Source organism: Ciconia boyciana, chromosome 10 (genome assembly GCF_034638445.1).
Source record: "Ciconia boyciana chromosome 10, ASM3463844v1, whole genome shotgun sequence".
Classification (NCBI taxonomy): Eukaryota; Metazoa; Chordata; class Aves; order Ciconiiformes; family Ciconiidae; genus Ciconia; species Ciconia boyciana.
Window position 1 is genome coordinate 17,093,997 of NC_132943.1, and position 23,618 is coordinate 17,117,614.

General features: G+C 38.7%; 1 protein-coding gene across 2 annotated transcripts in view; it reads right to left on the minus strand.

Moving 5' to 3' along the window:
- Nucleotides 1–17,644, minus strand: part of MAP3K2 (mitogen-activated protein kinase kinase kinase 2) — a 49,984-nt gene extending 32,340 nt beyond the window's left edge. For both annotated transcript variants that reach the window (XM_072874101.1, XM_072874100.1), the window contains exon 1: nt 17,263–17,644. The gene's annotated coding sequence lies outside the window, so the exon portion shown is untranslated. The remainder of the gene's footprint in view (nt 1–17,262) is intronic.
- Nucleotides 17,645–23,618: the final 5,974 nt, after the last annotated feature.

A 23,618-nucleotide genomic window follows, 5' to 3' on the forward strand; every position in this document is an offset into this window, starting at 1 on the left:
TTCATAAAACGTCTGATTTAGCTGTCTTAATACATTAAACATAAAAATGTGTTTCATGACTTTGGATGAAGTACTTTTGTAATACTTCCTTGTAAGCATTTCAAAGACATACAAACGTTCTGTGAGGCATTTTAAACCTTCTGCCATACTTTAAGAAAACAAGAACAAGTTGTATCTCCAAACAAAAATACCCCAGATGTTCTTCCTCAGCCTAGCTGAAATAACCAAACTTGGAAGCTCAATATATTTGAGCTACAGAGCTCATATAGGGCAGGTAAGCTGAAGAAGAAGAAACATCTTAGGAAACATCTTCTGCAAGTTCCTCCAGCTACAAGAATTCATTCTTTAGTATTAATCTGTAGCATCTCTCATTAGAAGAACATAAGCTAATGAGTGAGCATCCATTTCTTTTCCCTTCCACTTCCTTCTTGTTCATTAGAAGAAAAAAAAAAAAAGAGAAAAATTCAATTTCTATGAATAACTTAAAATATAAAAATATTTCAAAAATAAGCTAACAACATTAAAATTTCAAAGAAACAGGTGACCCAGATCAAACTTTATGAACACTTCACCTTTGTGAATTGAGAAAACACTTATGTTTTTAACGTCTCATTTTTGCAATGAACTATAACAAAAATCAACGTTTCTTTAAACAAAAAAAATATACATTCAGTAGAAAGGGAAAAAAGCATACCCTAATGCATGGTTACAAAGTAGCATTAGTGAAACACACACACACACACACAGTAGATGACAATCCAGGACAAAAAGGAAGTGAAACAGAGAAAACTAGAACTCAGAGAAAGATTCACAAGCAAAGGCAGCAAAACAAAAGAGCAGATGCAAAGGTAAAATAAGATTATGTCAAGGTCTTGCAGAGAAACACAAACAGCTTGAATATGAATGTAATTAAAGAAAAGATGACAGAGCGTGAATCTCAAAAAGGTGATGATGTGATAAGAGTAGCAAACAAAGAAGAATATCCTAGCAACAGCATTTTGGATATAAGGCTGAAGAGATACTGATTCATATTCATGATTCACTTCCCATCAGCCACCTTCCACAGAGCCTGGAAGTCTTTCAGAATCTGAGAAAGTCACTGAAGGAGGAAAATATCCAGGTGATTCCTTGAAATTGTTTTTAGCTTTCTCATGGCAAATGAAACAAAGCCTGAGGGCAAATAAGTCATGCGGATGATAATCTAGCTGTTCAAATACTCTGTGCTAATTGCCCATATGCGTACACTTCTATAATAAACGCAACAGGGTTAAGCTGCCTCTCAGTTACTGAGAGAAAAAAGTACACAAACACCGGCATACATATTACATCATCTCTCATGACTGACTTAGTCACATTCAAAAACTTGTAGGCTAGGGGAAAAAAAAAAAGCTTTAACCTCACACAGTAAAGGAAGAAAGCAAGCAGATGCTATATGAGGTGAATATTTACTAAGTGAGCTAGAAAGGGTGTTTTAGTTCTGTGGAATATGGAGATATACAGTGTGCAGAAAGGAAATGGTATTTATAGCATCCAACTTCATAACAGAAGTACAATTTTTAAAGAGTAAAATTAGCTATGGCTACAGTGAGAGCCATAAACTAATCCTATGAGAACAGTAAAGGTAGTATATAAGCATTTAAGAACATAAGCCAGCTTTCATGCTGCCTCATATGTTAAAAATCAAGAAAAAAAAAATACACTGAAGCAAGCAATCTATCTTAGCCTGATTTTGTAAGGAATTCAGACTTATACAGTAACAGTTTACCTACATAGAAAGGTGCCTTACACCTTTGGAGTCCAAACCTGTTCCAATAGTGGAGCAGGAATCTCAAGGATATCAATTCCCTACAAATTTTCACTAAAATAAATTAGTCCAAGGATACATAGTTCCCCATTCTTGCACCAAAGCAAAATGACACAGTGTAAACTAAAAAGAAGATGCACTATAATTCTTTCAATCACAGGTAAAGATTAAACGAAAATGACAAGAAATCAAAATTTGCTAGCATTGCTATTCAGAGACATACTTGCTTATAAAAAATAGATATACAAAGAGGTAGGTAAACATGAAGAGTGAGTGTTCACAGGTAATTTTTCAGACTGTAGAATGGCTAATCAGAATATAAAGTGAGACTAAAAATTTATTTCACAGCAAGAAGAATGAGCCAGACAATATGGTTTTACCCCCAAAATGTTACTTTTAAATAATCAAATACTTGGTTTCACACAATCAACCTCTTATAAATCACAGTAAGCAAGGCTGACAAAACCTCAGGTGATCACCTAGTCAAACACACCTACTTAATCTTTAACCAAAATAATGTGCAGCACTGCTCGTCATGTTTTTTTATTTAAAATCCAATAAAAATAGTGTCTCTGTGAACAAGACAGCAAACAATAATATCTAAATCTGAACTTCTATAGAAGAATTTTTCATAGCTCAAAGCAATTGTTGGCATAAATGATAGGAACTTACATAGTGTGGCAAGCATAGAAGAAAATTCAGTATTGTTACAAGACAGTAGCGGATAAGTAAAAGAAGGTAACTCCATAGAAACGAGTGTAAAGGACAAGATTTTATACAGACATACACGCAAATGAACACTGGACAAAAAGCCACCCTTTTCAAAGAATATGAAAGCAGCAGCAGCACAAAATCATGAAGGACAGAAAAAAGAGAAGCAAAGAGCAGTAATAAGAAAAATATTTAAGCAGGTAACAGAAAGGTCTGTTAATAATTGGAGTCTAACAATAACACATCAGATGTGAGTTCAGTTTTAGAAAAATTCAGACCTTTAACATATTGTTATAATACTTAAGAAAAGGTGTTCACAGAGAAAGCAGAAAAGGGAGAGAAATATTAAATCAATCCAAATCAAAAGCCAATGACACATTGATAAATTAAGATAACATTTGGAAAACAAAACAAAAAATAGGACTCAGTGGGTCAAATTCGGAACATTAGAAATTAAGTTTAACTGGTGAATAAAATAACAGAAATATTCTTCCTGTCAGAGTACTATGGGATCTTTTAAAATGAAAAGGTATTGGAGGGGAATGAATGGGTAAAAGTTTCTTAGAAAAAAGGTGTTAAAACATTTGATTCCAGCCCTCCTTGCACACCTCAAGGAATCTTAAGGTCTGAAAGCCAGCAGGGAGGGATCTTGCCTATCAACCCACGCCAGTAAGGGCATGAGCCACAGAGCAGTAATATTCTCCTCCTTAGTTCTTCCTCTGTCATGTGCCCCCTTCTATTTTGAAGCACTTTCTTCCCCCCTTAATTTATCCCGATAATGATAAATAGTGAGATTGATTGCACTGGACAGGATAACACTGAGAGAGTTCACCTAGTTCTGCTGTGCTAGGAAAGACTGGCAAAACAGCAGAACCAATCAAGCTCTGCCAGCTGATGCCCCAGAGCAAGTAAGACACACAATCTCGATAGAGCAGCATCTCTCACAACCAGGGCAGTAATTTAGGACTGACTACCTGTCCTGGACTCAGACAGAAACTACATTCCCCTCTATTCTTCCCCTTACTGCTTGCTTTTCCATAGTGACCATCTCAACGATTCTATCCTGAACAGCTGAACTAAACCCTTCTACCACTAGAATGACTGTTTGCAGAGTAAGGAACATAAACACATCAAATACTCCTTTGCAGAAAGAGCATTTCTGGTTTATTTCCTGCAAAAGTACTTGGGTTTATGTTTCAAAATATTTTAAGTCTTATTCTGGTTGTATGTACCTTAGTCAGTATACTTCTAAACTTTGTCCTGAATGTCTCACTCTTGTAATTAAACCAGGTTATGCAGAACCCCAAGCTATTTTAACCTATTGTACAGAGACCAAGCAACCTTAAACACATAGTACCATGAGCCAGCTACCACTATCAGCATAATGGGCTTCATAAAACAATAGCAGCCAACTAATTCAAAGTTAACAGCCTTTTTTTTTTTTTAAATAAAAACATATTAAGGGGAAAAAAACCCCTCAGATACATGTGTTTTACCCTATTTAGATGGTGAAATAGCAAGTGGTGATAAAAAACAGGAAGAAATAGCCAGCATCCATTTTTTGTTCTGGTTTTGAAAAAAATCAAGAGGATGTATCCAAACCACAGCACAGTGTTACTGGAATAGAAATTTCACCATCCACAACAACAAAGAGATACAATGCACTATTTGTAATATACTTCAGATCAAACATTTTAAATTAAAGATCCAGGGACTTATAAGAGTCTAACTAAGACTCTTCACAAAATCAGTGGTTCAGTTTTCTGGACCATACTTGAAAATATTTGGAAACACCTGGAAAACAAGAAGATTCTACTGGATTGTAAATATTGTATAAATAACTGAGAAGGATAAAGGAAAGGGTCAAAGAGCTGCCAACTATTTACCTCCACATCAACTGAAAGTAAAATAATGTAATGATTAGCTTGGTTTCTACCATGGAATTAAAAGCAAAAACCCAGCAAATGCCTTGATTTCAAGGATTATTATTACTGCTAAGCAAAATATGGCTTCTTGAAATGTTTACAGATTAGTTGACAGAACTAACTACTGCAATTACCCTACTTAGGTTTTTCCAACTATTTGGCTAAATATCACATGACATTTTAATTATTTGCTTTAAAGTCTCAATTAACTAACAGGAAACTCAGTTGATGGATTAAAATAAAATATTTTGAGATCCATATTCCTATTTAGCAGAAAACATCAATGAACATGATTGCTAGTGCAACCCCCTACAGACAGGCAATGATCAGGTAGGCACAATGAGATACACAAGTTACAGCTTAAGCAAATGACCTGAATCGTGTTTAAAAACAGTCACAGCCCAACAAAATGTATTTAAATACAGTTAAATATTTTAAATACATACAATAATTTATTGTTATTTTCCCTCCATTTAATATTAATTTTTATTGTGTTTAATAATTTTTTTAAGAGATGAGCTGCATTTATGGTGCTAAAACCAACAGGACTGCACTTTGAACTTTTATCCTCCCTGCAACTGGGAGGGCACCACCCATAATTAGAAGTTCTATTTTATGTAAGTCTAAATATTGTGGTTTATTATGTTTATTTGATAATGCTTTTGTATTGAATGCATTTTGACATAAAGACAGTCATTTAGGAAATTGGAAAAAAGTTGCAGCTGCAAGACTGGACAGTCTTAGCAAGAGACAATTCAGAAGAATTATTAAATCACAATGTATAATTATCTAACATAAGTGCAATACAAAATTAAAGAGGGATAATGCAATCCTTGTGTGTATAAAAATGCAGTGCATGCAGAAGCCATCTTGCTTCTGTACACAACCTACAGATACACTGTTCAGTGTAGAATATCAGAAAGACTGCAGACAGCAAGTGCAGGATGGTTGAAGCATCAGTACCTTTATTGTTGTTACAGATGTATCAGGTATCTCCACAATGTGCAGATTTGAAATTTCTTAAACTGAAGACTTTTAAAATCTTCCTGGCAAGCAAAAAAGTGAATTTATGTCTAATTTAGCACACAAGACCACACAGACTTACCTCATCTGTACAGCTACAGACATGATTTGGTATTTGTTTATTTTCTGAAAAGAATGGTTACTAGCTGTACTCCTTCCAGAGTTCAATTAAAAAAAAAAAGAAAAAAGAAAAAAAAGAAAAACCAGACTTGCATAAAATACAACTTCTAATTATGGATGGTGCCCTCTCAGTTACAGAGAGGATAAAACCTCAAAAAGCAGTCCTGTCAGTTCTAGCACCATAAATGCAGCTCATCTCTCAAAGTACTTTGAGAAACAGACTTCAGAATGAACTGAAGGATCCAATATGCACAGTAACAGAAGTAAAACTTCATCATACTCAGATTAAATCTTTAGTTCCTGCTGTTCTATAAACTGTAATTTGACACATTCATATAACATTTAGCAGCTTGATGAACAATGAGCTTGACTCAAAAAAGTTAAAAGTGCTGGAAGGTTTGAGAATGCAAGGACACAGTTTTTAAGGATTATTCTCATAAAAATGCAAAGTAGCAGATAATTTAGTTGAACATGAGTTTATAGCAAAATTATGCTTCCGAGATAAGTATCTCGACACTTACAGCAATATTCACAACGAGTAACTGTAGTCTAGGAAAGCTAATCTCCCTACACTTCCTTTACAGTTGATAGGGAGAGATAAGCATATTTAGAGAGTTTCAAGGCACTTAAATGCAAGTTTCCTGCTTTGAATGAACCTCTCCTTTCCAAATGGTATCAAGAGCCTCTATTGGCTAACCCTTCATAAGCCCACTCCACTTCAAGTACACAAAAAAAGATAAGACTGTAATTGGCCTCAAACAGAAAAGCATCTCCTTTCCTCAACAAGATCTCTTTCTTCACCTAATTCAAGTTTTACAGAACTTCTCCATTTCCTGTATCTGTTATTGCCTCAGCAGCAGCCAAAGCACTCCCTCTGACAGCTCATTTCTTGACCTAACTGAAGAATGACTTTGCTGATACATCAGACAAATGCGCCTTGAAAGCCATGATGCTTTCTTAAGACCTGTTCATGATTTCAAGAAAAAAAACCAAAACTATTATGGAACAGGCATACGCATTTTAAATTGAGGAAGGGTCATAACAGCAGTGACACCTTGCAAAATATTTCAGTGTTGCCAATTTTGCAACAGAACATACTGGCTACAAATCGACTGCTCATACTCCTCTACTCCTACCTGAGACCAGATTTTCTCACAAAAGTACGTTAAAAAGTAATAGACACAGTTCACTGGGCTACAAATAACTGCATCACTGCCTCCAAATCACTCTGGTGTCTTGGAAATTTATCACCACCACCATGGTGGAAAGTCTCAGAGTATCACAACACTAAGAAGAACAAATTCCATTACCATTAACTAAGCTATATGTTACACAAACAGATTAATGCTATTCACATCATAAAAATGTTTAAGGCTCACTCAGTATATTCCGATAACGTTATAGTACCCACAAATACACAGAGTAAAATACTTCTGGGATGTTTGTAACTTCTTCCTAATTTACTATCTTACGTGAACTGACTAGCCCCATAAAAGGCTTCTCAAAGAAAACAGGTACATGAAATGTTAATCCTGAGAATCCCATGAAACATGCATTACCGTGAGTGTTACAATCTGATTTAGGTGCTTCCGTTTCTTCTTCTAAAAATCTCAGTGGTGCTCTCAGCTCAGCACCTGCTGCTGTCATTTGGAGGCCTGCTGAAGCTGTCATGAGTGGCATCAATGTTAGTTTTACTCCAAACTTATGACTGGCAAGTCAAAATATTTGTGAAGAACGACTAAAGGTGTTACAGTGAAAACCAATCCCCACTACAAATGTAACTGCATGTCCCCTATCCAAGATCCTACAAAAAAAAAAGTTTTCCTCCTGTATCACAGACAGTTCACAGCATACACCTTAAAAGAATACAGTATACCTCTCTTCCTTACGACAGAATTCAAGATCACCAGTTAAGCCAAAGAACTAATTGTACACAGTAAGCAAACTTACTCTTACCAGCACTACTTGTATTGGTGATTCCTGCAATCTTCGCAACTTGCAACAAGAATGGAAGACCATGCTACAACCAGTGACAAATACATGAATTTTAAGAGTAACCATTCACTAGAAAAGTAAACCTACCACAAGCCACTTATAATCTAACAACATTATTCTTTAAGCAAAAATAAAGTACATGAGACAAAAAGCAGGCTTCCAGCAGAAACTGAGTACTGTAAACAAATTGAGCATTTCAATTAATGTATGAGAGCAATTACATACAACTCAGTCAGATTTTGCTTTTGAGAACATACAGAAGAAAGCACATCCTTAAACTCCAGTAACTAGTTCTATCCTTTTCAGTTCATCTTCCAGTTCTGTGACTGTGATGGGTTGAAAGACAACTATTTTTGGGAAACAAGCCAGAGAAATAAACCCACTCTCCACCTCTACAACTAGTTTTAGTATCTATCTTCAGGTGCTAAAACTGAGAAACTTTGTTTTTCTTCAATATAACTGTCACATTTGACGGCATCTTCCATTCAGAGCAAAACTCACTGATTTCACAGTTGCAGCTGTTTTAGTCATGACTGCAAATCACACTACTATCATTTCAAATCAAGTACCAGAAAAACTGAACACAACAATACACATGAACCTTTCTGATTAACATGATCTGCCTGGTATCTTGCTGTGACACCAGCAAGGACAGAATCTAATTCTCTAGGGACATTTTCATGTCTTCACCATGAAGACATCTCAGTCTCATTTGCTATACATCTTCCAAATTTTGCAACAAATCAAGGAGGAATTCTCAGTGAACAGTCTTTGTTATATATTATCTTACTCATTCCTCAAAGCACATTTGTTCCTCAAAGCACAATTATTCCTGCACACTACATAAGGCAGCGATACAATGAGAAAATCTAGCGTATGATAATAAAACCACGATTTTTCTCATCTTCTTCCACTCCCTTGCCAGCAAGTTTTCCCACCACATTAACACACCATCACCTGGAGCTTCTGCCTAAAAAGCCTTTCCTGTCTCACACTCCAATCTTCCTAGTTCAATACCCCAGGTGCTCTCTCCCCATCATAACTCAAATTAACTCTATACACTGTCAGACATTTCTTCCATTACTTCTATCACCAACAATAAGAACACAAAATGAAAAAAAAATCTCATAATACACTAACATGGAATATTTAAGTAGGATAAGACATTCATGAGCCATACAGATTTCCAACACAGCATAGAAAAAACACTCCTGAATCAATCTCCAATTCAAGATTAAAATATTCAACAACGACAACAACAAAGAGCAATAAATTTAACCAGGGACCCACAGGTACGGGTAGACTCAGAGCTCTCATGCTTGGAACTGTACAGAGGGCTCAATAATACAACTGAGAAGATGGACAAGTATGTACTTAATATACATCAATGGCAACTGAGAAAACCTTGCGTGCATGCATAGGCAACATATACTATGCAAAATCCAAAGATTTTTTTCCCCACACACATGATATGATTGTGCATTATTTTTGTAGCCAACATGTCTAAATGGACAAACTTATAAGTTTTTATCTGTATTCAGTAGCCACTGTTTTTAAACTGGATGACCCACATAGGTCAACACATTAAGATATTGCTAAGGTATCAAGTACACAAGCTCTTTTTCACTTTGTGCTTTGGTAATAATCTTTAGCTTCCTGTGAACCAGAAAAAAAATGTAATTCAACTCAATCCCTCATAATAACATTTAAACCAAAATGTAACAATAAAAACCTACTTTGTCAAAACACTCAAGAATCAAATGCAAAGACACGAAGACAATGTATCCTCATAAGGTTTCCCTCTTGCATCTCCCATAGCACACCCCTTAGCAGTGGGTAGCAAACATTACAATGACATCTATGATACTACATAATTATACTTCTCCCTCAACTGATAAAAATGTATGAACCGTCATAGATACAGTTAATTATGTAACATATATGATGCTACATAATTATACTTTTCCCTCAACTGATAAAAATGTATGAATCCTTATTAATACAGTTAATAAGGTAAACTAACTACAGATTCAAAAGTTGGGAGTATATACTGGTGGAAGGATTACAATGTACATGCCCATATCTAATAATCATCTTTAAGACAACAGTTCCACTGCTAAGGTTGCATTTCTGTCAAGGGAGTATTCCTGCTTGTCTACAGTAACTGCTACTTTCCAGCTGAACCTCAATGACAAGCAGGAGATCCAGACCAAAATAGATGATCAGCTGAAATGATTTATTTTACCTTTTAATTAACCATCAGCCTATCTAACTGACCTCACACTTCTACAGCACCAATACCAACACAAAGAAAGGAGCAAGAACTCATGCTGGAACCACCCCTCTTGGCCACTGCACAATTTGGATCTTTTAAAAATATCTTTTAAAAGACGGCACATGTAATGCAGGGATTCCAGGGAACTACAAACAGTTAAGTGCGACCTACAACAAATAAACTAGAAATAATGGACATATGGATAATTATGATAGAGCAGGGAAGAGTAGATATGGCTGTTCCAAAAAGAGATCTCACTTGCAAATCTCTTGGTGCACTCTGAATACGTGTAAAAAGAGCTGAACGCAGTCACTACCATGGTCTACTTGGATTTCCAGTACTGGAAAAGTCTCGCCAAAGGCTTTCTTGCAGTCACAGCATAAGAAAAGAGAAAGACCCTTGCATGAATAAATCAGTTAAAATACAGAAAATATAGGACAGACATAGTTGGTGTTCTATAAGGAAGGAGGATACCAGTGGGGCTCCACAAGACTCTGTGTTGTTCAACATATTCTAAATTATCCAATAATCAGGAGCAAAGTGAAAAGTTTGCCACCACTGCTGTGCCTATCAATACTATGTTATTCAGGAGAACAAGGAAAGGGCTGACAGCAGTAGAGGAGGTGGTCTTTGTTAGACTAGGGGACTGAGCAATAAAGCAGATGATAGCCAGCACAGATTAATGAAAGTGATGCAAGTTGGGGAGCAGAGGGGAGGAGGGAGAGAAGCAGTTCTAACTTTGCACATAACAAACCAATGGGCTTTGCACTGAATACTGCCAGCACTCAGAAATGAAAGCCAATGTTAGGAATTATTATCAAATAAATCAGTCCTAAACAGACCACTGTCTGTCCAACCAGAATATCACTAGCAGTTCTGCGGCCTTCAGCTCCAGAAGAGGATGTAGCAGAATACAGTCATTCCAGAGAAGAGCAAAAGTTACGATCGAAGACACAGAATGTGTTCTACGGGGGGGGGAACAAATAGGCAAGTTAGGACTCTGATTTCAGAAATATTTGGGTAGAGGGAGAAAGTGATAAAGGGCTACAAAATCATATGAGGAACAGAGAGATGGGTTGTTATATTGGACAGAGATGGATTGTTCACTCTCTTCCAAAAGAATGTGTCACCAAAGGAAACCAGTACAAGCTAAGTTCAGAAAAAATGAAGGTAGATTTTAACATAACAAATAGCATACTTGTAAAATTTCTTACCAAAGGACTTTTGGATGCCAGACATTTAGCTGCATGCAAAAAAAGGACCGGCCAAGTTTGAGGATAAAAATCCAAAGGTTACTAACTACACAAAACCCACATCAGATTAAGAACAGACCTTTACTGAAAATAGTTAGGGACTGAAAGAATATTCAAGCTAAGTATTATATACGCTTGTCCTGTTCTCACTCTTCCATAATCATTCATTCATGCTTACCATTGGAGGAAGAATACTGGATTATCTTTTGTCTGATTTCATTAGGGATTAAGATTTTACCTAAAACTTGTCAGCCACTTCACCAAAAACATTTAAATTTTCATTTGAAAGTCTCATTTGGTATTCATAATAGTGCAAATACCACAGACACAGAGCCTTAACAGATATTCTCTAAAGGAACTTGCTGCAGCAGCTTAAAAAGTCATTCATTACACTATCCACCTCATCCCTGCCAGAAGTTACTGCACTTATTGGTATCAGCAGCACAAGAAACTCTTTCCTAACTACTACTTTCTACCCATTCAGTTATCATCAAGCCATTATGGAAAAAACAAAACAGTGCTTGAAGGTTTGGGAGTTTGCCATTCCAATTACTTTTTTTTTTTTTTAAATAAAAATCCTCATGCTGGAGTTACAGCAACTGTGGCACTGCTAAAAATACAGATAGTCAATGTGACAAAACAACAATTAAATACACGTTGAGCTTTACCAATCACTTTTCAGCGGTTAGATTAAAAAAATATTTAGGGTGACAATTATCGCGTTCTTCAATAGAACATCTTATTTTCTTTAGATTTTCTTTAGAAGTTTAATTACTGGTTGTGTCAGTATTTTAGTTCTCTCTTTTAATTCAAACAACATCTTGACCCAGATGTTTTCCAGTTTTCAAATCTTTGTTCAAAGGTGAGACTATAGTTCCCATTGTTATTGTTTTGGTAACATGGCATTCAAACTGTTGGCATTTACAGAACTCTCTTGTCTAAATTATTTTAAAGTAATTTTGAGGATAGGTAAGAGGTAATCAGCACTGACTACTTGAATACTTCTTCCTGCAAGAAACTAAAGGCCTTTTTTAATAATTATTATTGGTGTCTGTTTCAGTTTTTGCGAAGGCAGCACTGCTGAAAGAATCACACAATTTGTCCCATCTGTGATCTAGCCTCAAAAATTATGGATAAAGTCATCTACGTAAGTCAGATAAAATGGAGTAAGGCCAGGGAACATGTTGAACACATCTGTTTCGTAGCTGGCTCTGCAGTTCTTCCAATAAAGCATGCCTATAGGATAAAAATTTCTTCTACTATGTCATTGGACTGTATGACATCTCAAAACGGCAAAAGGCTTGTTCAGGTACAATTATGCTGACAGGAGTTATCTTAGCAATACAACTTGCTTCAAACACAGCACACATATAAAACAGACTGGTAAAGACACATTTTTGCCAATAGAAGCTGCATCTAACCCTAGGAGAACTTGTTCTCAATCACGTTTCCTGTTGTAAAGCAAGCTTACGTTCAAAAGCCACAGGGATTTTATGTGCTGGGAAATAGATGTGGAAGAGCAGAAACTGCATACTTTCCTGTAGAATAACTTATTGAACAGTGATCCTGTTGAGTCTAGAAATGCTTAATATAAGAAAACTAACCTAAAATAAAGATTGAATTCAATACAGTATAAGGTTCTACTCTTTGGAAAGATAACTCAAATTCATATATATGAAGAAAGAGATACCTGATTTAAGAAACACTAATACAAGCTCCTGTGTTAACAAATGCAGGAGCCAAGAACCTGATGTTGTTGGAAAAAAAAAACCAAAAACAAAACAAAAACCAACCATACCTGCGCACACACCCAAGAGTGACATTTTAATAAGGCTGTCATGTTACTTCTGCTGCAACTTACAGAGTAAGTTAATTACTCTGTTGCTGTAAGACTTTGTCTGGGGAACTTTGAAAAAGATACAGACAAATCACACGGAGCCCAGTGAGAGTTAACAACAACAAAAATCCTGAGAAAACATGACCTGTGAAGAAAAGCCCTGTTTGCACAGTTTAGTAAAGAGAAGTCTGAAATAAAAGGAGACAGAGGAACAGTCTTCACGTATGCAAACAGTTGGTGCAGAGAGTACAGAAATCATTATCCTGCATGAGTAATAATAGCTGGACAAGAACGAACTGGCTTAACTAGCACCAAGACAGAGACTTAAGTTAAATATTAAGAAAAGCCTCTTAACTATAATGGTAGTTATGTACTAGCTATAAAAAGACCAGTGAAGAGGTGTGGTATTCCCCTCTTTTGAGTTTTTTAAGAACAGATCAGACAAACATCTGTCAGACAAGATTTCAGTGTATTTGCTTCTGCCTCAGGGTAGGGACTGACCTAATGAAATCCCTTCCCTTCTTACACATCTATCATTTCTTCATTTATCCAAATGAGAACAGTTTATCGGTGTTATCATACCTGAGCTTCAAAAGTACAGTCTTTGCAATGTAAACTTCTGAAACATTTGAATTTTGTTACATTGCTGTTGTCAGATTGTTAGTGTACTTAGCACAAAACGTCTCAGGAACACAAAAGCAGTATCTTTTATTACTGCAGATAATCCACAGAAGTGGACAAATGATTGACTGGAAACACAGAAAGAGAAGCAAGTGAGGAAAAAATAGTGAAGGACTCAAAGAAAAAAAATGGCTGAAAACAAAGCTACAGCAAAGAAAAAAACCCTTTAGCCTAAAGAAAATTATATTCCTCTCATGTGAAGAACTAAGTTACAGTTTGCTGGTATAATTTTTAAAATATGCAATAATTTGAGATATAGAAGTAAACAAATAAAAGACTTTGCAAATGAACAGGAAAAAGTCATGCTCTATAGGTCTCCCTACATCACCAATTCCCAACTCTCAGTTTTTAAAGCACACTGCAGATACCCCTGCTTTGGCCTTGCTCAAGTAAGTCCAACTTCAAATGACCTCATTAAGCTGGGCTCTAAACTATGCCATATGTGTATTTGTGGGTCAAGTGTCTCTAGAGCAGTGGTTCCCACAGACGGAAATCAGTGCAATATCCTAACATAGAACTCCACCTTTCCTTCACTTATTGTCACCAAACTTCCTGCAGCTTCTCAAAAAATACACTTAAGGTGAATATATTAAAAACATCTCAGAAAAACTTGCAAACAAGCATGATTAGTCTAAGAAATTAGGTTAACATACAGCCATAAGCTGCATTTGTCATTCTTACTATATTACTAAATCAAGATCTCATGCTAAGATCCAAAAGTGAGAATCACGACTAACACACTGCATTCTGAACATGTTCCCACTGCCCAATTATATGTTTACAATGTTATTTTGCAAGAGATGTGCAATTATAGCATGCATGACCTATTTTGACCTATTCCTTAGCACTACAAAATACCAGAATACTAAAATAGCAAATGCAGTATTTATTCTTTAAAAAAAAAGATTTTTCTTCTCTCTCACAGAAAAATTAGTGTGATTAATAGAATTCACTGATTTTTTTTTTTATAATTTTAATTTAATACTGTGTCTACTTCAGTTCTACTTCAGAATTTTAAAAGCTTCAATTTAGAAATTAAACTTTCAGGACAGCAAACTTAATTGTTTGCTAATTAGATAAACCTGGGTAGAGTCACTAGTCAATATACATATTTACATTAGTTTGTCATACATATGAAAATAAGCTCTGGAAAAGTAACAAAAAGTACTTAATTACATTGATTAGTCACATTTTCATCATTCATTTATTTTTCTCCAAATAGTAGTCTAAACAGAGGATAATGTTAACAGCAAAGATCTAAAAAGAAATTATTAGCAAATACATTCATTACTCCAGAGCAAATGTGTACCTCTCAACAGATCAGAACACCTTTGGCTGTGTGTTTGGTGGGAGAGGGGGAATCAATGAAGGACATCACTCTATTATCATTCTTATGCATTTCATAAGAAAACATTCTTTTCAGTTCAGAGAATGCTCAGTTAGAGAGTCACTGAACAATGTCACAAAAATAAGTTACATGTTATTCATTACTTTTGATTTAGCTTGCTGATGTAAAAAGTTAGCCTGCAGTAAAGATAATACAGATGAAAGACAAAAAAATGAAACTTAAGATTGCTAATATGCAAAACTTTTTTCCAAGAAGTTCTCCATAAATACTTATTAATAATGTCAAGGTTTTAAAAAACAATAATTCTGATTTATACCTAAATATTAACACTGTATTTTAGGAAATTGTAAGAAAAAAATGTAAAGTAAAAATGATAAATGTGAATTAAATTTATAACATGACCAACTTCCTTGCTTTCTCCAGAAGAAAACTTATCTTTATAATAAAACAATAAGCCTTCTGCATTTAGCCTCAATTGGCTTTAAATTCCACAACTCTGTGATTTGACCAGCTTTCCTAAGAACTACAGCAAAGAATGACTAACGGGTCTGTGACCAAATTTGAAAGGTTATTTTTACTATAAACTATCTAGAGTTTTATCACCATAAAGAAAAAAAAAAGAAAAGCTTCCCTACCATGATATTAAACAACAAAATAATGCTCTTGCTACACTACATTAATAAATTCTACCTGTCACAGATATCTGCCTACTCACACATACTATAAAAGCTCTCAAGATTACCAAACGCCACAGATATCTTAGAAAAAGTTTCCTCTGACAGTTTAGAAATCTCAGCAAGCCAAGACAAGCAATTCAGAAACATCTGTTTCCTTCACTGTAGTCTTCCATTAGTGTCAGGTAAACCACTGACAGAGTTCATCACAGATTTTTCTCCAGCGATAAGTCAATTTCATAAACATTACCTTGCTATTCTGCTTTATCAAAATACAATAAAACCTTAAAAAAAAAATCAATTATATACAGCCTCATTATCTGAATCAATATTCAGGTTCAATACATTTCAGTGGCAATCATGACAGAACACAAAGTGTATGACAGAACACAAAGTGTACAGAAAACAGGGATTATAGCAAGTTTTCATTTTTGAATATATTTCAGAGGAAAGCCATTATTTAAAAAGCCACTGTAAGCAAAGGCGTACATCAATGTAAAATTTCCTCATACAGTATTTCTGTTATTTTCAAATAACAGTGAAGGGTTTAGGCATAGGGTAGGGGGAAAAAAAAACCCAAACCACCAAGAAAATTCTTCTAAGGTTTTTCAGTGTAGTGTAAGTACTAACTCATCCCTGCCCATTCCCTTAAAACTATCCATAAGGGAATTCCATAGGAAAGAACACTTTCTAGGGTATTCTGCTAATAAGTGCTATGCCATGAGAGAATCCAAGATGTTGTGCAAGACAACCATGTAGACATTCATTCTGCAAACACTACATCTTTGCCATATACGTAGCAACACATTTCTGAAGGCCTCTTACCCTCTGCAACGTGCTGCATTGTTTAAAGAAAAGAAATGTTATAGCTGAGAAACATTTTCTGCATGGACTACAAATCCCCCTTGTTTCAAGGCAGGCTTCTATTATCTTTTACCATCCTTAGAGGACACTTCATGATACAACACAGCTTAGAAGTGCTCAGCTTATTTAATGCTTTGATCTTCAGTAATTCCACTGCCAAAAACTAAAACTAGATTTATGAAGCAAGAGAGGAAGCCAGAAAAAAACCCAACCTCGTGGGTGCTGCAATGCACCTCAAAAGCAATAAGGGAAAAAATAATCTAACATTCACCTACTACCCCGACAAAAACACCTCTCAGAATCTGACCTACATACCCAATTCACAGCGCTGCTATCACTGCAAAGCAATTTAAAGACAAGAGACTACAGCATCGGTATGCAATCACAGGAAGGTTTACGGTGACATATAAACATTTGTAGAGCTCGTAAAATCCTTAAGATTCTGCAGTTGTAACGTAAATAACTAGCACGTCGTGTCCCCCCAGCACCTCAAATAACTGCACCGCCGCGTACCTCCATCTGCACAGGGCCGGTGCCCCGGCGGCTCCCAGCAGTGCGGTTAGCGCTTCCCCCGCCCTGCCCGGGCACCTCCTGGATGCCGAAGCTGCCCCAAGCGTCCCCCACACCGGCGGCCCCCTCCAACGCGTACCGACAAACCCGCCCCCCCAAACACACACGCATCCGGGCAGCCGAGGGCCGCCCCCCGCCCGGCCTTTCCCAGAGCCACCCCCGCCCGCCCCGCCGGCACCGACCTGTGTCACAGCGGAGGCCGGGCGGCCGCGAGGGACCCCCCGCGCTGCCCGCTGGCGACGGGCGCAGGCCCGGCTGGGCAGGCGGCGCGGAGGGAGCGGCCAGGTTTCCGGAGAGGAGCCCACCCCCCCGGAGGAGGGGGGGAAGGGGCCCGGGGCCTGCCCGCGCGGGGGCACGGCGGGGAGGGTGACAGGAGGCACCGAGGCCGGCGCGGAGGGAGCCGCGCGCCGAGGCGGGCCCACGAGGGGGGGAGCGGGGAAGGCGCCCCCGGAGCGCTGGCGCCGCGGCGGGGCCGGGCCGGGCCGGGCCGGGGGGGAGATCCCGTCAGGCGTGAGGCGCCGGCGGCCGCCGCCGCTCCTGCTGCCAACCGAAAGCTCCGCCTCCCTCTCCGCCGAAACTCGTGACGTCGGCCGCGCCGTCGGCGGGGGGGTGGGGGGGAGCGCGAGACGTCACCACGGCCTGGCGTCACGGCGCACGGGCGGCCCGAGAACAACGGCCCGCCTCTGCACACGCGCAAAAGGAGGCCGCGGAAAGTGGGAAGCGCGCACCGAAGGGCTGCGGCGGCGCATGCGCACCGCGCCCTTCCCCACCCCGCCACCTTTCGCTCCTCGGGGCTGGGAACGGGCGGTGCGGGAGACCGGGCGTCGCGTAACGCGCTCCGCCGTGAGGCGACCCGGCTGACGCAGGGAGGCCTGGGACGGGGCCAGGCCTCGGCTTCCCCCGTGCAGTTGCGGCAAAGCGCCGCCGCCCCGCCTGCTGGTGCCGTGGTACCGGGGGGCGCAGACGGGGCCCTGGCAGCCGCCCGCGCTGGGAACCTCCGCGGCACCCAACGGCCGCGGCGGCCTGACAGGTAAACGGCACAGGGGTTGCGTGCCTCCTGCTACTGCTTGGGTGCCATGCTGCACTCCACTGCCTGGGGGAGTGGCCGCTATTTTTTGTCAAGCGATTTTAAGTTAGGCCCAGGCTGTTGCTTTTTCTGCGGTTTTGTCATCTCTGTTGTTCGAAGACAGGATGTGAACATTCACCTGGGTACAATCATGTGTCCTCCACTGCTTACTTCAAAAAAACCCCTTGCCCCTGACAAGCCCAGAGCGGCAGTCCTGCAGTAGGCCGAGGTGCCTCGGCTCCATAGTGAGCAGGCTGCGCCTGGTTCTTGGGACAGTTCAAAATGCTGCTCTGCTGCCTTCAGGTTGCCTATTTCTCCCAGCACAGGCTGACCATTCTCTGCAGGAGCCACCTTCTTCAATCAGCGAGGAAGTACTCCCCAGTACGTAGCAGGATAGCGATTACTGCTACCCTCGAAGTTTAAGTAGCAGATGACTGTAAATATTAGTATGGCACTGTAATTAGTTTTGTACAGATTTAAAAATAAGCTTACAGTCATGGACCACTGTATACAAGGTGCACAAATGACCCGTGTGTGTTTAGCAAAGCCCCTTCTGTGACATGCAATGTGTGTTCAGAGAGAGTTGTACCGAGGCAGCGGTGATCTGTGCTGCTGCACCTGACTCCACAGCACAGTAATCCCAGCTGAGCTGCCACTCACATGCTGCTTTCTGGTCATGAGGCCAGAGGTATTTAACCTTTAAGACAATTAGAGGTTTGTAAAACCTGGACAAGCCCTCAAAATCTACCCAAAACAAGGGTTAAGGTTTTATTTTGGCCACCCTAAACAAACCTGGGAAAACCTACTTGAGCAGAAGTTTAAGACTTACATCGTTATTCTAGGCATATATAATTCTGCTGGTAAGCTCTTTCAAGTAGACAAGTCTTCAGTGGGACAAGATGCCAAGCTGCATACCCAGGCAAGTAAACTTCCAGTGAGAACCACATATGAAACGAAAAAATTGCACATCAAGGCCCACAACCTGAGTATTTTGAGATCTTCCACTGAAATAGGCTGCAGAACGTGACAAAAACAAATATTGTCATCTTTTTAAAAAAAAAAGGATCGAAGAGGACTGTGCTAAAGAAAGACCAACTGATGAAGCATACCCAAGAAAAGCACAAGGCTCTGAATCACACTGATTAATAAGAACTCCAGAGCCAACATGAAGGAGACTTAGTCATCCCTCAAAGCTAAGATACTTTGTTCCACATTCAGCGAAATTGTCAGCCATGTTCACGAGACACTTGTCATGACCAAGAGTCTTTAACTAGAAAGTTAAGAAGGTGACCTTTTCTGCTAAATGATAGGGAAAGAGCCAAGAAAAATGCTGGCATTGTGTGATGCTCCTGCACCATCAAGCAAGATCAATGAACCACAGCTGCTTACACAGCTTTGAAAACACATCCAGCGTTTCCCTTGCCTTAATGTTCCAGTTCATGGCCATTTGTCAGTTTTAGCATCTTGCAAATGGATTTCCCTGATGGAAGAAGGGTTAGTGAACACTATGTTTTGAAGTCAGAGTTCCTTCACTACAGAAGAAGCTAGCAAGGGTGGTGGAAAATCATCCCACATTCCTCTGCCCGTGTGGTCCTTTGTATTTCTGCACAAAGCTGGCATAGCACACAGCGCTCTCACTGCACTATGAGCACCATCCCAAGAGTGCTTTGCAGAGGTGATGTACATCCTGACAGGCATCACTGCTACTGTGCCATAATCTGTGCCTAAACCAGCATTTTCAGTATCAGGAGCAGGATAAACAGCTAAATATTGACTCTGAGATTAAAAAAAAATAAAAATAAATCTATCAACACCAGAGACCAGCGCTTATGACACTGGCTCGCACTGATCTCAGCCCAAACCCAGGGGCATGGTTCTGAGATCACGTGTCATGCTACTGGAGCAAAATAAAGCTTATAGGAACGGTGTAATTGCTGATATGGAAGAGTATAAAAATAGATGACAGAAGTTGCAATAAAGCATATTAGTTAGTTATGCATTCAGTACAAGCCCTATGCAGGCAATGGAAGTTGGGAGGAGCAGGGGTGGAAATTATAGGGTAAGCACATCTTAGGATAGTCTACTCAAGCAATTGACTGAAATCTGGCAATATGGCTCTCCCTGGATTCCAGAATCAATACCTCACTGCAATAAGAGATTCTCACCTTCTAGACATATTGCTTGAGGCTAACAAGTGCCTGTATTAGTTAACACTAAAGCCATAGCTTCTAAACACTTTAAATGGGAACAAATCAGCCCTTTTCATGGCCGTGCCATCATCCTCCTTTTCCTCCCCAACTTTCTTTGCCTTCCTATAGCAGGCACGTTGCCTGCTTTGCCACGTTACCACATTTTGAACTACATCCAGAAAAGGATCTAGTTAAATAAGTGATTAATTTCATGTATTTTTAATCAAAAGAGGGGTTAACTGGCAAAGGAACAAGCTGCTGGAGACAGAGCAGATAAGGGAAGTCAAAACAGCTTCTTTTGGGAACAGCAGTAGCGTAGTAAAGTTTGTGATGCCAGGATGTTACACCATGATCAGGAGTCCTTCCTCACCAGCAGGAGGGCCAACATTCTGTTCATAAATTTAAATCCAGCTCACATGCATTGAGCACGCAACAGTATTATTTCAAGGCTTTGCTAGCTCTACATGTCTGCTATGCTCTTCTGCCTTTCCATGACAGAAGGAAACGTGCTGCATCTCAGTAGTTCCAGTTCCTCCCAATACAAATGCACCATCACCGTGAGGCTGATGCCAAAAGAGAGGAAGAGCAAATAGCTTGGGGAGGACAGTCCTAAACCACTGCTGGAAGATTCATATGATGCTTCATCTTGCCCCCTAGCAACTGTATTTCTTACCCAGACTGAAATCTCCCATCATACTTAGTATTTTGCATTTCAGGACGCATTCCCACTGCCCAAGATGTTTAAGTTTAACTCCAGAGCAAAATAAATAAAGAGCAGCCAGCTATTGAAACAGACCAAAGTATGGGAAAAATACAGTAGTCATTCAGGTATGGAGCTGCTTCTCTAGAAAAAGCACACTATAAATGACACTGGGCAGCAGCACTGATAGGTTTGTCTGCCTCAGTCCCACCATGGAAGTTTATGAAGCAACTCATTTACCTTTAGAACTCAGCCACATTCAGTAATCCAGAACACAGGCAGTGTTGACTTTACTAATAAGATTATTCCCCTAATGTCTGCATTACTCAGCCATTTAACACAAGTCTGCTATTTGAGATGACAAGAATAAACTAGGAGATGCTGATTAGAAGTATATGAAATTACACTATCTGGCAAATAGCATGCTTTCTTAAAGATTATACAGGATATTCTATACAACTATTAAGAAGACTAAACATAGCCATAAAAGCTTGTAACAAGCAACTGTTGCCTCCTATTTGTTCATTTACATCTTAAGGCAGACAATGGACCTTACTGCAGAATGACACTGCACACACTATATTCCCTTTAGCCAACGTGACGACTGTTAATCTTTAAAGACCGAAGATTTTTACAACACAGACTTCATTCTACACTAAGTAAAACCCCTGAATAATCAAACTTCATTTTACACTATATAAATACCCTGAATAATCAATATTCTGCTTGACACAAAGAGTATCTGTAAAACATAAGGCAAATACAGTTGATAAATTCCCCTTCACGGAACTACACTGCTTTCATAAATGTAAAGTTCTATGACACATACTCAGATATAACACCAGACAGTGGAGCAAAGTAGCAGTTGATAAGCATCTATTTATCAGTCAAATGAATATCTGATAAGAGACAGGCAGAATAGGTACAGGTTTAGCCAGAAGTAAATATTAAAGCAACTGAAAAGAGATTTCTAGCAGAATGGTAAATGTAACTGTCATTCTAACATTCTTCTCTTTGCTTATTACAACTGTACAGTGCAGCAAACATTTTAAGTTTCCGTGTTTGGTCAATAAATCTCTTGATTCCTCTTAAGATTCCTTAGCCCTTTTCCCACAGTTGCATTCACCTCTCTTGTAAATTAATAAAAAAATAAAATCAAGCCCTGTTCTCTGAACTTCAGATACTGAAATCTTATACAGGTCAAGGATGTTTTTGTTACCACACCCATTTTTTTTAACCTCTCAATGCCCTTTGATCAAGGGCTGTTGTTACAGCGGCTTATGAAGAACTTTGCTACAGCTGATATTATCTGCAGCACTAACAGCAGAAATCTGAAACATACATGCTGCCAGCTGACACAACACTGGCTTTCTGCAAGGCACTGCAAAAGTTTTAAAATAAATTTAATCTAAATAAAAATGGACCAAAGAGACAAAGACCAAAATAAAACCTCTGTTCTGAGAATTAAACTTTTCATGTTCTCCCTGGTGCAAGAAGAAAAAATGAAAAAGAAGGGGGGGGGGGGAGAGAGAGAGAGGCTGTGATCATTGCAAAACCATTACAGCAAAGGAGTTACTATCCTAATATCTTATATAACGTGATGAGCATTTTAATATTGTGCACAGTAAGCCTTAACACATGGGGGATATTAGTATTATTACTGAAAAAAAAAGAAAAAGCAAAAAAAAAAGCACAGAACACTGATGCTTCCCCTTCTCTTTTTGAGGATGTATTTTCTGCATTCTTACATCGTACTTACCCCTAGAGTATTTTGAGTATATTCTCCTATTGCACTAAACTGCAGCACATTATGGCTCCACAAATGCTGGCTGTTTCAAGCTCTTGCCAGGGAAAAAAGCACACACAGGAACAAGCCTCTTCTAAAGAACTAGCTTAGGTCTTCTTAACAAATCCATTGCTTTGCTGGAAGTTGAAGAAGGCAAGGTCAAATAAAAGTTGCTTGTATTCAGTGCAAGAGGAAAGGTTTGTTATAGGTCTTATTTGTGGAGGAGTTTATTAATTGCAGACTGAACATGTCTCCGACACAGGAGAACGCTCACCTTTCTAATGTTTCATTTCACTGAGTGATGCTTTTCACCATCATTGTGTATTAACTTCCCCTCTTTATGAATATTGAGACACCAGAAAAGTTAAAGAGGAAATTTGCAACAGTATTAAAATAATTATTTCCAAGTTTATGCTCAAATCCTGTAGAGAACCATTCTGGGATATAGTAAAAGTAATTTAGTTTTATCAAACCACTTCCATTTCGCATCAAATCTACAGTCTACACATATATAGAAGCTCACATGTCAAACATGATGAGAAAGTAAATTCCACAAGTCTCAAGGCTGTTCATGTTTAACCTTCTTTTACAGAAAGATGTTAAGAATGTAGAAATAATGTCTTAACAAACTAATTTCACTTAAATGCAACGGGCTAGGCTTCTAGAGTTAGATAACTAACAGGTGCATTTTCTTCCAGGAATTCTCTTGCTCTGTACCCTGAACTAATATCTGCAATAATAAAAATACACCTTTCACAAGAGGTTTGGAAAAAACTTATTTTATCTCCGTACAAGTT